The sequence below is a fragment of the Esox lucius genome, chromosome 3 (assembly GCF_011004845.1).
Source record: "Esox lucius isolate fEsoLuc1 chromosome 3, fEsoLuc1.pri, whole genome shotgun sequence".
NCBI classification, from domain to species: Eukaryota; Metazoa; Chordata; class Actinopteri; order Esociformes; family Esocidae; genus Esox; species Esox lucius.
This window is the reverse complement of record NC_047571.1, coordinates 13,217,790-13,231,393: the sequence shown is the minus strand read 5'-3', so window position 1 is coordinate 13,231,393 and position 13,604 is coordinate 13,217,790. Positions and strand designations below refer to the sequence as shown.

Genomic DNA, 13,604 nt, shown 5'->3' with positions numbered 1-13,604 from the left:
GTTGGCTCTAAATATACTAAATCTACCTTTAGGCTACTATGGCTCTGATTTAACTTAACGTGGTTAGTCAACAGTAGTTGCTGTCTAAAGCATTGTTCAATCGATGTCCGTTAAATGACTGAGGTTTGCAGTTCTAAAATGCATAATTTGAGACGAAGGTAAATAAAGAAGGATGAGGTCATGATTATCAGTCATACCTGCAATAATCAAATAGTCCACTAGATGGTGCTATACTGTCCGTTTAGGTATTTATTTTCAGTGCCATACATTATCTTTTGACCAAGGTGTTTTTTTGAATCTTTTATTGCCATGAGCCAATAATCTACAGTATAGTCTAGCACAATTTTAAACAGCAAAGCTCCACTGTGAAATATCTGTGATGTCCCTTGTCAAAAGGCCCAGCTTTTCTGTGACACATTACAAATTCACATTCACATACACTTATTCAGAATAATTATTGTATTCATACTTTAAAAAAATAGGTAATGGTGATTCAAGCTGGTGGAGTAAAAGGGAAAGCTACAATACAATACACTCTCTCTCTGTTCACATATTTTGCTAGATTGTGCTTGGGTTGCGGGGGATGTGCATTGGGGGCTAAATCCCTGCCCTGGCCTTTCATCCTATAATCTCCTCTTCAAGGTCACAAATGAATGAGTTTTCTATATCCACCAGCAAGTGGACATTGATCCAAAATGGAAGCACTTGGGCTCAGACTTTCCATTTTGTCTGTGGGGAGGACTCCAAGTCAGGGAGACTGGCTCAGCTGCTGGATTAAAGCCTGGTTTCATATACCAAGGCTGTGTTCTAAATGACACCCTATTCCCAAGCATACCACCCAGGCCAGTGGACGGAGGTGCTTGGCACACATGACATCACCACCCGTTAAATGGCCTACTGGGCTGCTCTTTTGTGAAGTTTCGCCATAGAAAAGCAATTATGGCACAACGCTCATTTGTGACCAAGTGGATTATTTCACTTGTATATTGTGCGATATGGGTAACAGAACATTTTGGCTTTGCTCATTGTTGCCTAGGTGTGTTTCTCTAAGTGTGTTCGCCTGAATTCACTCGCCGCGCATCTCTCAGTTATTCCTCTGTGGTGGATTTTCACAGATTACGTACTGTGACTAAGACTGGCGGGGCCCTCCCCTTGCATCCCCAGTGACTGGCAGTGCTTGTGAAACCTGCAGCGAGACACAAGCCAAAGGTGGAGGCTTTCCCCTTTAAACTGTGCAGCAGTGGCAGAGGTGGATGCATTCTCCACACCGTAACAACACAGTAGTAAGTCATTCCGGTGTTTTCTTAATCCCAATCGAGTACGCCAGTCTGCTAGAGCCGTGGGCGATGTGCGATGCCTGAGAGATGAAAGGGAGATCGGGTGTGTCGTGCCCTTATTCATCACTGCACAAAATAATACACACTAGCTGTGATAATAGCTAATAACTAGATAATATCAATTAGCAGAAGCCAGGGAATGGAAACCTTCTGCCTCTGTGTTGAATTATTATGTAAAGCTTTTAATATTAAAAGGTACCTCTAACAAAACTGATGCAAATTGTAGGCAGTACTTTTGGTTTTATATGCACCGGTTCAGAGCTAACAGCAAAATACTAAAATAGAATATTATGTTTTATACAGCTTTCCCGGCATTCTGTCTGTACGTCCTGTAAGTCATGAGAAATAGACAAAAATAGGCACAAATTATTAATGATAGCAGCAGAACACAGTATCAGCAGTAGAAACTGAAGTATATTCTACGAATACGCATTCACACCGTGCTTGTATGTCTGTGTCGGACTAAGATTTCACCTTATATGTCTGGCAGACTCTGGTTTCACCTTAGGTTTCGATGGTAAGAGTGTGTGTAGATGGAACAGCAAACCTCCATGCAATCCACATGCCTTCGTTATAAAAAGGGTTGCATAGGGTTAAGAGTGGCCAGTAGGACTTTTAATCAACCTTAAAAAGCTTAATGCGCTCCCCCAGTCCCTGATGGAAATATTTCTTGACATCTCTGAGCTGTCTGCCTCAACCGTGTACCCTTTTGACTCAGAGGAAGTGATGTGGCCACTGGCCTTCTTCAGCAGACTATAGCAGTCATGTTGCTGCTCAATGCCACAGGGCCCCATGGGAAACGATGATGTCATCCCAACTTGTTTGAGCTAGACAATAGGGGAATGACTGTGAGAGTGCAGAGGGGGAACATACACCGTTCAGACATTTGCTTTACATTAGATTTATTTAAAAAAATGTAGGTCTATATGTATCTTTGTCAATGTGATATATTCACAAAGGACACCACTGGTCCTATGGACCGACCTGATGGATGGACATGCGATATAATCCTCATTTCTAGAAATAAGTACATAACCATGATCAAGCTTATTAAATCTTGTAGTTGCTAATTTAGCTAAAAGTCAGAAGTAAGAAGCTCATATCAGATTATACCTAACTGGATGGATGTGTAGCCTCCTGGGCAACAGATGCCGTGAAATGTGGGAAAGTCATGCTCATTCGTGCATCACCGGAAGATGTCGCTGCTTGTACTCGTACCTAAGCTGCACAACGTAGTTTGACAGCAAGGGGGGATGTAACAGACCAGGGAGGATAGGAGAGAGCAAGCGCCGCTGCCTTCTCTGCTGCACACCGCAGTGAACGGGGCTCCCCATCCAACCCGTACTAGCGTCTCTCTTGGCTATTCAGTGGATGCTGTCTTTTCCGCCAACAACAACATCTAGCCTAGGCCTGAGGTGTGTTTGCGGACCATTCGCAAGGAATGCTTTACGTATTTTACATGGTTTGAATTTTGGGTACCAATCGAGGGGAGTCAAGAAGAACGCGGTTCCCCGGGATATTTTACAGTAAGCGCAATGTCATTCCAGTAGCTTTTCCAGCTGTCATACACTTCATGCACACCGCACAATTACGAAATAAGATTAATTTAGCAGTTGTTTCGGAAAGGGAGTAAAATTTCATTAATTAATGACACCTTTTGTCCTTTTGCCAGATGTTTTTCCAGCGTTGAAAGTGTAATATTAGTGGTTTATCTTGTGGTAAAGCTTTCAGTGATTGTGGACCAAAAATGGAATCCATTAGCGGCTCATTTGCCATCCAAGGCGGGGGATGTTCAGAAAAAAAAAAAAAAACTATTACTTTCTGATTGACCTATTTCCACATTTATTTATAAGATTTTACTAGTTCGACAGGATATCGTTAAATTACCGTCATTCTTTTGTCTGTAATGCAATGATGTAAAGAGATAGAATGGTGAGAATAATGTCTCGTTTTTGTGTGATGATTGCTATGATTAGACACCTTATTCTAGTTTTCTGTGCATTGTTGTCTTCTCTGACTTCAGCATCTCTTTCATCATCAAAGGAAGCCCTATTTGCATAATATTTATTTCAATAGGGTGCATTGCCTCAGATCAACTCCATATAAAATTAGCATCATTTTTTATGTGCATGTGATGCTCAGCGTTTGATCGTGTTTTGACTGCAATGCCTGGCACGAATATTGCAAAAATAGTCAGCATGTTTTCCCCATGTATTCATTTGGGCGCAGAGTTTTTTAAACCTTACATTTTCTTTTTGCTTTCTGTAATAAAGAAGCTACCGATAATTTGAAATTATTTGAAGCAAAATTTAGATAATGGTTGCATATGCTACTTAAAAATCTGTGAAACACTTGTTTTTCTCGATCAATAATAAAAACATTGATGCTTTTAAGTTAAAGATAGAGGCCATGTTGAAACTATATAACACATCGAGGGAATGATTAATTCATGAATAAATGGTGGACGAGGCCTGTAGGTAAGACTGGACCTTATTATTCACTATGTTGAACAACTGTATAATACTGAAGATATGGACATAAATCACACTTGAAATGCTACAGATTGTATGAACAAATCAGAAGTCCTCTAAACCCTATCTTCAATATGACACATCTTTTAGTCAGATGTATATGATCCTAGTGTCCCCTGGGCCAGAACAAATGACTTGGCCCTCACATGGGTCATCAGCAACAAAGACACAGTGTAGCTACATCATAGAAACCTTGGCATGAACCTATTTCATGACTTAACAATGCTTTCTGCAATCTGTAGAGGGTTAGGTTATGGACAAGATAACCATTGGCCCTAACTAGGTAATCAACAACATTGATATAGTGTAGTAGGTCATATCTGTGTCCTAGAAACCTTGGCCTATTCTATTACATGCCAATGGCTTCTACTCATCAGTCTCAGAGAGACGGAGAGAAAGAAAGAGAGAGAAAGAGAGCTCATGGACAGGATGATTTGATACACTATTTGTAAACGGAATTCAAATGGTGTAGTGATTGAGTAAAATGAGGGCCAAAGTCAGGAGGAGCTGTCATCCAATGGCCCAGGCTCTATTTGACTTATCTTCCAGACGGGATCACTGGAATGATGAATGATTGCCAAGACTGTAGATAGGCAAGTCCGTATAAAGAGGCTAAACTATTCATTGGCTACTGAATAAGGTGAGGTGTCATTATAAATGGCCGACTGTGCTTATACTATAGACCGCTATGCCTGGTGTATGCAACAAAGATACCTGAAATGGCTCAGCTATTCCGAGCCTTTTTGTTTCATTAGATCATTTTGACAGTGGTTGGAGACTTACACCACCAGAGTCTAGGGTTTTGGTCAGTGTCTGCAGAATGACTCCCACAGTTACTCAGTTCTATGTTGTTGGTAGCATGGTAGGTTTTCTGGTCTTTCCCTTTATCCAATCAGCCATGGTCAGACATGATCTTTCTGCTTTCCTCTACACAATGAAGATATTCTTATCGTTGTCTGGGAGATAGGGCCTGGTTTTAAAAAGCGCTGTCATTCAATTTGTTATCAATTTGAAGAATCCATTGTTTGTCCTGATAAACTTGTACGATAAGCGTTGTTTTTGGTCAAGGGAAATATGTTGAAGGGGTTGTTGTGTGAGTGCACAGGGCTGTATTCCAATCATCAAAGCGGCTGATTGATATCATGGCCTGGCTGTCTGTGCTCCAGCCTCAGCCCCCTCCCTGTTTTTGAAAGATAATGGACACAGGCCGAGGTCATCAATCCCATGATACCCTGTAGTATTGGGGGGTTCAACTGTTTCAGACTAGCAGAGTGCTATTATTGTCATTTATTATTAAAGTGCTGCATGTGTACAGAATTGACCACATTAGAATTGATTATAAAAGACAGTCTGTGTTATTAGTAGCCAGGGGTATTCAGTCATTTGTTTGGTATTGGTATCATCTGATTTGTGCTGTTTCTGTCTGGGCCTACCTGTGTAGGCTAATTGAAAAACTAAAGGAAATGTTTTCCTTACCACAGGAATCAATGTGTCAGTTGCTCGTTTTGAAGATGTTTCTTTCTCAATAAGTAAGCCCACTATATCAAGGCACACACCTATGTCTCAAATGACCACTCTATTGCTTTTCTGCAATCAATCAATGCCCTTTAGTGGTTGCCAAGTTGACGCCATGATACTTGTGAATGTTTGTGTCAGGTACTGTAGATTTTAACCAAATGAAACGTCCATTATGGAGTAAAACAGATTGTGATTTCTACTGCCCTCTATCAGGTCAGGCCACCGTTTAGCCAGGCTTCCCTTTAGCTCACTGCTGTTGGGCCTTATGTAACTATAATGCTGTCCTGAAGTCTTTTGTGTTGTGAAGTGGAAAATTACAACCACAGGTTGACTCGGTCATTCGTCACTTATCATCATTTAGAACAAGCTATTCCTTTTCAGGTAGTTTATCCACTCAGTCCCTGTCTTGTTTCCGCCTTCTTTTTAATTATACAGTACATTCATTGCCATTTGAGTTGTTGGAGTTGTGTTCAGGGGAGGAAGAGCCTCTCAGCCCCTCTGTCTGTCTCTCCTCTCTGTCTCCTGTCTCCCTTGTTTTCCCTCTGCCTCTCTCCTTCTATCAGTCATTCTCTCTGCTTCTCCCAGTAGAAAGGACAGTCAGGTATGTGGATATCCAAGTTGGGTTCAACCTTTCTGTGAACTTAAATATCTCCCTTTACGTTAGCCTTCCTTCTCCGAAGGCTGCTCTGTAACGGACTAATCTTCCCTCTTTAATTTCCCATAGTATTTCTACACCGGAAAGTACATGATAGCATGGGAAACTCAGACTACAGTGCTAATCATTTGTGGAGTACGGCAGTAGGATTCTTCAAATACGCTGTGAACTTTTTAATAACTTGTGTTGTCAACCCAAAAAGGAGTTGAACAATTGTGTAAATCAGCTCTAATCTTTACTAAAAGGTTGAAAAGAGAACAGAAAAGCAAGTCAAGGTACATACTAGTGTAAAGTTCTTCTTTTATGTTGCTTTTGAGACACAGAAAACACCCAAAAATAAACGAAACACAAGCATAGTGTCTTCATTTAAGGTTAGGCAGCCTGTTATATAACCATACGTTTCTTTCGGATTTGCAGTAGTATACACATCAAAGTTAAACCTAATTCTGAAGATTAACAAAGTCATGCCAAAAATAGTGTCACAGTCAGTCAGCCTGAAACGTCTGAAACTGGAATATATATAATTGTTGGCCAGTACGTCAACTTGTAAAACTGCTATCTAACTAACCTGCTAGCTAAGCCTTTTACATTAGCACTGCATGACTCAGCCAGTGTCTGCCTATACATAGGTAATCTCTTGCCTTTTTATAGTTTTATTAGTAAATTGAGCCACAAGTAAACCAACATTTTGGAATTAACCTACAAAACACCCTCTAACCAGCTATCAGAAGTTTTATATAGCAGTCATCCTAGCCAGCAAGCTAATCAGCTAAGTAGTTATTCAGCCAGATAACTTGCCTACCCTGCTACTTTGCCTGGCAAAACCACACATTGTTTACCATTGTAACAATATGATAAACTCTAACTCTAAACTAAATTAAAAAAACTAATATAGATGTAGACTGTTTGGACTCATCCAATTTTAACAGAGCCAAGGAGAGAAATACATGGCTGCAGGTTTACCATGTTCCTGTTAAAGTTGCAAAAGAGCACCGAGCACCGGTATTGCCTCATTCATAAATGTTGAATATATATAGATATTTTTTAATCATCTAAAAATGGCTGGGGTGGCCAGCTATACACGAAGATTGACTATATCCAATGATTGACAACTTGCATCATCCAAAAATGTAAAAGTAATGTTTTGTTTTACATTAGTCATGTCGCTGGAGATTGGCTGTGCAGCTCAAAATTATTGTCGAAGTTAGAAAACTGTGAGCTAACTGCTAGACAACAATGACGTTTTTAGAAAAGGGGCCCCAAAGCACGCAGTGCCAAATGTCAAATTAAATTTAAAGTGATATGTTTCTGCTTTCTACCATAGTTGAGAAAAAATGAATTATGCTGGCTGAAATTGCACCATGCAAACCAAAAACCTATGTAGGCCACTGTCAATAACGGTGTTAAAGTGTTAATAGCTGCTATTCTTCTACTTAAGTGTTTATTTGTGTTCAGTACTATGCATGTAAATGTAAGTTGAGCAGTGTTTGCCACTGAAAGGAACTCCGCTTTCTATCTCATCTTCTGCCCATGGTAGCCATAATTGGCCTGGCCAGAATTTAGATCCATGCAGTTAGCATGATGGTATTTTAAATGCTTCATTAACTCTGGAAATGTCTGGAACCTGCCCTGGCTTTTCCTTTTCTTATGGTTTTTACCTTTACATGAGTGGTTGACTTGCCTAAACTTTCTTCAATGTTTCAAAAGCAAGCATAGGCTAACTCATTTTTATAAAACTCTTATTTTTATAGTTAGGAAGACAGTTCTTTGTTTGAATCATCTGTGAAATGTGGAAATGTGGTACATTTTTAATGTTCCTAGCAAGATTCAGAAAATTCAACAATAAATAAAATTAAAATTAAAATTGTTCAGAGAAATAATGTCCACAAACATCACACAGTTTTTAGAAATTAAAATAGTCTTTCATCTTAAAAATATCAAGGATGTGGTTGCTCATCCAGGAAGGGAAAAAGTCTTCACTGGAGCACACAGTGGGACAATCAGGAGTTCCATTTTAAATGAATCTGTACACATTATATTTTGATTTGCTGTAATGCCTTAAATGCGAACTCATCCAAAAAATTTAAAATTTAACTCTTTGATGTGATATGAAAATATATAATTGTGTACAGGAATGCTAACCAATCACTTAGGGATGCCTTACTGGAACAAGCCTTACTAAAACATACATTTTGATGAACATTGTCTTATGTGCAATTTGGCAGTTCCTGCACTTATTTTAGCCCAAGTCAAGCACTGGCTTCAACAAGAAAATGATTGGCCAGTACAGATACTGATGTTTTGTTATTTATGTACACTTGCATTAAATAAATAAATATTTGGCTGTAATCATCACAGGATAACACAAAGTCAAATATACTTCAGGGATATCAGTCTGTCCAGTTAGGAAGCATAAGCGAATGTGAATCAGTGTTAGCTGTTTTGGTGCAAATGACAGATGTGTGGAGAGGCAACAGCAAGACCACCCCCAAAAAGGAAATGGTTTTGCACATGGTGGCCACAGACAGTTGCTCTCTCCTTATCCTCCCTGACTGATCCTTCTCTAGTTTTGCATTTTGCTTGTGTCCTTGTCACTACTGGTAGCATGAGGCAGTACCTGCAGCCCATTCAGGTTGCACAGGCTGTCCAGCTCCTCCACGATGGCACATCCATATGTGCCATCACAAGAAGATCTGCTGTGTCTCCCAATACACTCTCAAGAGCATGGAGGAGGTGCCAGGAGACGGGCCATTACACAAGGAGAGCTGGATGAACCCACCAGCAGGACCGGTATCTGCTCCTTTGAGGAGGAACAGGAGGAGCACTGCCAGAGCCCTACAAAATGACCTCCAGTGGGCTATTGGTGTGTGTGTTTCTGACCAAACTGTCAGAAACAGACTCCATGTGTGTCCTCTAGTGGGACCTGTGTTCACAGCCCAGCACTGTGCAGCTCGATTGGCATTCACCAGAGAACTCCAGAATTGACAGGTCCGCAATAGGAGCCCAACTCTCTTCACAGATGAGAGCACGTTCACACTGAGCACATGTGACAGACGTGAAACAGTCTGGAGACGCTGTGGTGAACGTTATGCTGCCTCCAACATCATCCAGCATGACTGGTTTGACAGTGGGACAGTGACGGTCTGGGGAGGCATATTCTTGGTCGCACAGACCTCCATGTGCCAGCCAACGGTACCCTGACTGCTGTTAGGTACCAGGATGAAATCCTCAGACCCATCGTCAGACCTTACGCTGGTGCAGTGGGCCCTGGGTTCCTCCTGGTGCAGGACAATGCCTGGCCTCATGTGGCCAGAGTGTGTAGGCAGTTCCTGGATTACAAAGGCATTGATGCCATTGACTGGCCCTCTTGTTCCCCAGACCTGAATCCAATTGAGAACCTCTGGGATGTTATGTATTAGTGCATCCGACCCTGCCAAGTAGTGCCACAGACTGTCCAGGAGCTCACTGAAGCCCTGATCCAGGTCTGGTAGGAGATCCCCAGGACGCCATCCGCCATCTCATTAGAAGAATGCCCATACGTTGTCAGGAGTTCATACAAGCACGTGGGGGCCATACACACTACTGAGTCACATTAAGAGTTGCAGGGATGAAATTCACATAAGTTTGAAGCCTGCGATTTCAATTGTTTCCTTTGATTTTCTATGTGGGTTTGAACCCAGCCCTCCATCGGTTGGTGATTTTTGTTTCTATTCACATTTTTAACTTCATTTTGTTCTCAACGAATTACACAATGTACTGTAAAGGTCTTTAATACATTTAGTTAATTGAGACCTGATGTGTGTTTTGAGCAGTGTAGTAAGCTGAGCGAGTGTCTAAATCGCGCAGCTCAGCTGCCCGCTGCACAAATAGCTAGTCAGCGCTACATATCCATTTGAAAATGATGGGAGTTGATTGTGCCATTAATTGGTGTATTTTGAACTTTAGCATGAAGTGCTGGTGCTCTCATCTTTGCATCCTTTGGTTGCCACTTGCTACTGGAGAAAATAAACACAACGTGTTGGTTGCACTGAGGGAAATTGAGTAGCGTGTAATTTATTCGAAAAATAAACTAGCAAAGGATTACTTAAATTAAATAATGCTTTACGTTACTTGGTACCGTTAAAAAGTCAGACTACTGTAACGAAAGTACAAAGTAACGCGTAACCCCCAAACACTGGAAAAAGTGACCATGATGTCACTAACTGAGGTCTTAAGCTCAACTGTCTAATGTAACTAGGTCTTGAGTTGGGCAGATATAACTAGCTGTTGTTTGAAATAAGGAAGTGGCGAACCAAGTTATTCGATTTCTTTTTAGCAATGGACCTACTGTACTGGTATTTTTTTATTTATTTTTACAAACCTCGTCCTTTGCATTGTGACTTCGAAGTCCTGATGTAGAACGCTAAACTCTGGCAAACCAATCATAACATTTCACTGTAATGATGCACATTTGCCTAGCTTATTGATATTGCTGGACTGGAAAACTATAAAATCAACTTTTATGTTTTATGCTGTGGACAGGGTTTTTACAAGCCAAACTCATTGTTCCTTATGCTTGCTTCCAAAAAAAATGAAATATATGAGATTCTTCTTGTACTACTAGCAACAGTTCAAGCACAAATAGTCAGTAGGCATTAGCAGTCAATGCTTTAAGTTCATGTTTCAAATATTATTTTTCAACAAAACTTTTCAGAATGCCCGAGATATTCCCCATTTAAACTTTTAAGTAATCTTATTGCTAGGCAGGATTGTTATATGTGTTGTTATAATATTACTTCCTGCTAGCAAACCGGTCAATGTTACTGTCACTATTAGCTGGGCCTATAACCATAACGAAATACTAAAATGAAAACAAAACATTTTAATTATATTTTTATTCAAGCTTAGGAAAGTAGTACTAGATATGAAACCAATGATATGTTAGCATTCACCAGTACAAATAGAAATGCTAGTTGGGGCTAAATGAATGTTGGTGAATGCAACACTCAGAATTCCAGTCTACTTCATTGAGTGCACATTGCAACAATTGTTTTCAGAAAGAAGGGATATAAATGACCAGGTCTAAAATAAGTCATGTTCATTCTTTAAAGCTTGTCTTTTACTCTGTGTTACTTATTTGTAACTTATTGAGATATGATATATGTAACTTATTGAGATATGATGTTGATGAACAACAAAGGCCACATTTTCACTGTGTTCAGTTTTTTTGTTTGCCTGTTTGGCAGCCTTGTGAAGATATGGGGGCCTGGGACAGACAATGGAACATAAATAATGTAACATTTTTGTACAACATGCACCTTACACCAGATTATGAAACTTTCTTTGCAAAGCAAAGACAACTTTCATGAATGTTCCACATGATCTGTAGTTGGTTTCTCTCCTTCATTGTCAGTGGCCTATCCTTTTGGAGCATTTTGATATCATTCTATAACATCCATAACAGTTATGGTGGATAACAAAAAAAATATCTTAGCTTGAGAGCATCGCATACTCAACATTTTTGTGCTTTTTCTGGGATGTGTTCTTTAGACTTACTGAAGCAATTATTGATATCTTGAAAATTACGTTCTAATTAAAATTATCTTGGAAAAAGATTGAAATGCATTTTGCATACATGGCAGTACCATTTTCAGATAGAAGGATGGCAAAAGTGCTGAGTATTTTTGAAAGCCCCACAAAATATATTGACTTTATCCAGAAAAATGGATTGGGACTATAGGTACATTATGGTATTTTCTTATTTGCATATGTCATTAATCTATTTGAGAAAAATATTAAATTACAGGGCATGTTGCAACAATTAAACCCCAATTTAAACTATAAATCAGGGCTCACTGTTCACACTGAAGCCTACAAACACCACCTTTCAACTTACAGAGATGCCCTCAGTGCTGCTAGGTCCTCCTACATCTCAAACAAAATCAACAGCTCCTGTATGAACTCCCGGACCCTCTACTCTACTGTCAGCAAATTACTTCAGCCCTGCAATGACTCACTCCCTAGCCTCTCCACTAAACTTGCCAACTATTTTTTTTTACAGTTTTTTAAGGATAAAATATCAACAATAAACTCTTCACTATCTAATAAATCTACCCCCCCTACTGTTAACCTCCATATTTGTCCACCTGCTGCCCAGGACTCTCTCCTCATTCAGTTCGTTTGATTCCCCTTACATCACAAAACTTATAATGACATCCTAAAATACTACCAGCTCTCTTGATCCTCTTCCCACAGTCCTGATTAAAGCCTCCTTATCTGCTCTCTGTCCACACATCACATAGTCAACCTCTACCTCACCAACGGTACTGTCCCCTCCTGCTACAAAGCTGCTACTTTCACCCCCATCTCCAACCTTCCCTTCCTGGCAAAAACTTTTGAAAGAATTGTTGCCTCACAGCTCCAAGCCTACCTCCTCAAAAACAATCTATATGAGCCTCTTCAGTCTGGTTTTCGGCCAATCCATAGTACAGAAACTGCACTCCTCAAAGTCATCAATGACCTTCTCCTCAATGCTGATGCCGGTTACCTCAACATCCTGATTCTCCTTGACCTGAGTGCTGCCTTTGACACCGTTAACCACCAGGCTGCCTTTGACACTGTTAACCACCAGGCTGCCTTTGACACTGTTAACCACCAGGCTGCCTTTGACACCGTTAACCACCAGGCTGCCTTTGACACCGTTAACCACCAGGCTGCCTTTGACACTGTTAACCACCAGGCTGCCTTTGACACCGTTAACCACCAGGCTGCCTTTTGACACCGTTAACCACCAGGCTGCCTTTGACACCGTTAACCACCAGGCTGCCTTTGACACCGTTAACCACCAGGCTGCCTTTGACACCGTTAACCACCAGGCTGCCTTTGACACCGTTAACCACCAGGCTGCCTTTGACACCGTTAACCACCAGGCTGCCTTTGACACTGTTAACCACCAGGCTGCCTTTGACACCGTTAACCACCAGGCTGCCTTTGACACCGTTAACCACCAGGCTGCCTTTTGACACAGTTGTGCTCACCAGGCTTGAGGGGCTGGGTGTTGAGGGAACTGCACTTGTCTGGCTGAATTCCTATCTCACTAACCGAACCCATTTCATCCAACTCAAAGGCCTAAACTAAGATTTAGCCACAGTCACTCAAGGTGTCCCCCAGGGCTCAGTACTCAGTACCATCTACATCCTTCCCCTTGGTCAAATCCTCCGTCACTTCAACCTAAATTTCCACTGCTATGCTGTTGACACACAAATATATCAAGCCACCAAGTCTCTCACCAACCCACCTCTGACCCATATTGAATCCTGCCTGACTGCAATAAAAGCATGGATGAAGGACAACTTCCTCAAACTAAACAGCGACAAAACAGAACTCATACTCATTGGAACCAAAACCACCCACAACAAAACTGGCACTTTCAATCTCAGCATCGATGATACCGTTGTTTCTCCATCCCACCTTGCACGTAACCTTGGCGTCATTCTGGACTCTACACTCTCCTTTGTTCAGCATGTCAAATCTTCATTCTTCCATCTTCGCAACATTGCCAAACTCAGACCTTCCCTCTCCCGT

General features: G+C 40.9%; 1 protein-coding gene across 3 annotated transcripts in view; it reads left to right on the top strand.

Moving 5' to 3' along the window:
* Positions 1–1,267: 1,267 nt before the first annotated feature.
* The window catches only part of ctnnd2b (catenin (cadherin-associated protein), delta 2b), an 80,881-nt gene continuing 68,544 nt past the window's right edge, over positions 1,268–13,604 (top strand). The window contains exon 1 of one of the 3 annotated variants that reach the window (XM_020045468.2): positions 1,268–1,283. The gene's annotated coding sequence lies outside the window, so the exon portion shown is untranslated. Of the gene's footprint in view, positions 1,284–2,602; positions 2,864–13,604 lie in introns of those variants that run through there. The other 2 variants (XM_010894067.4, XM_010894066.3) reach the window with 2 other exon arrangements.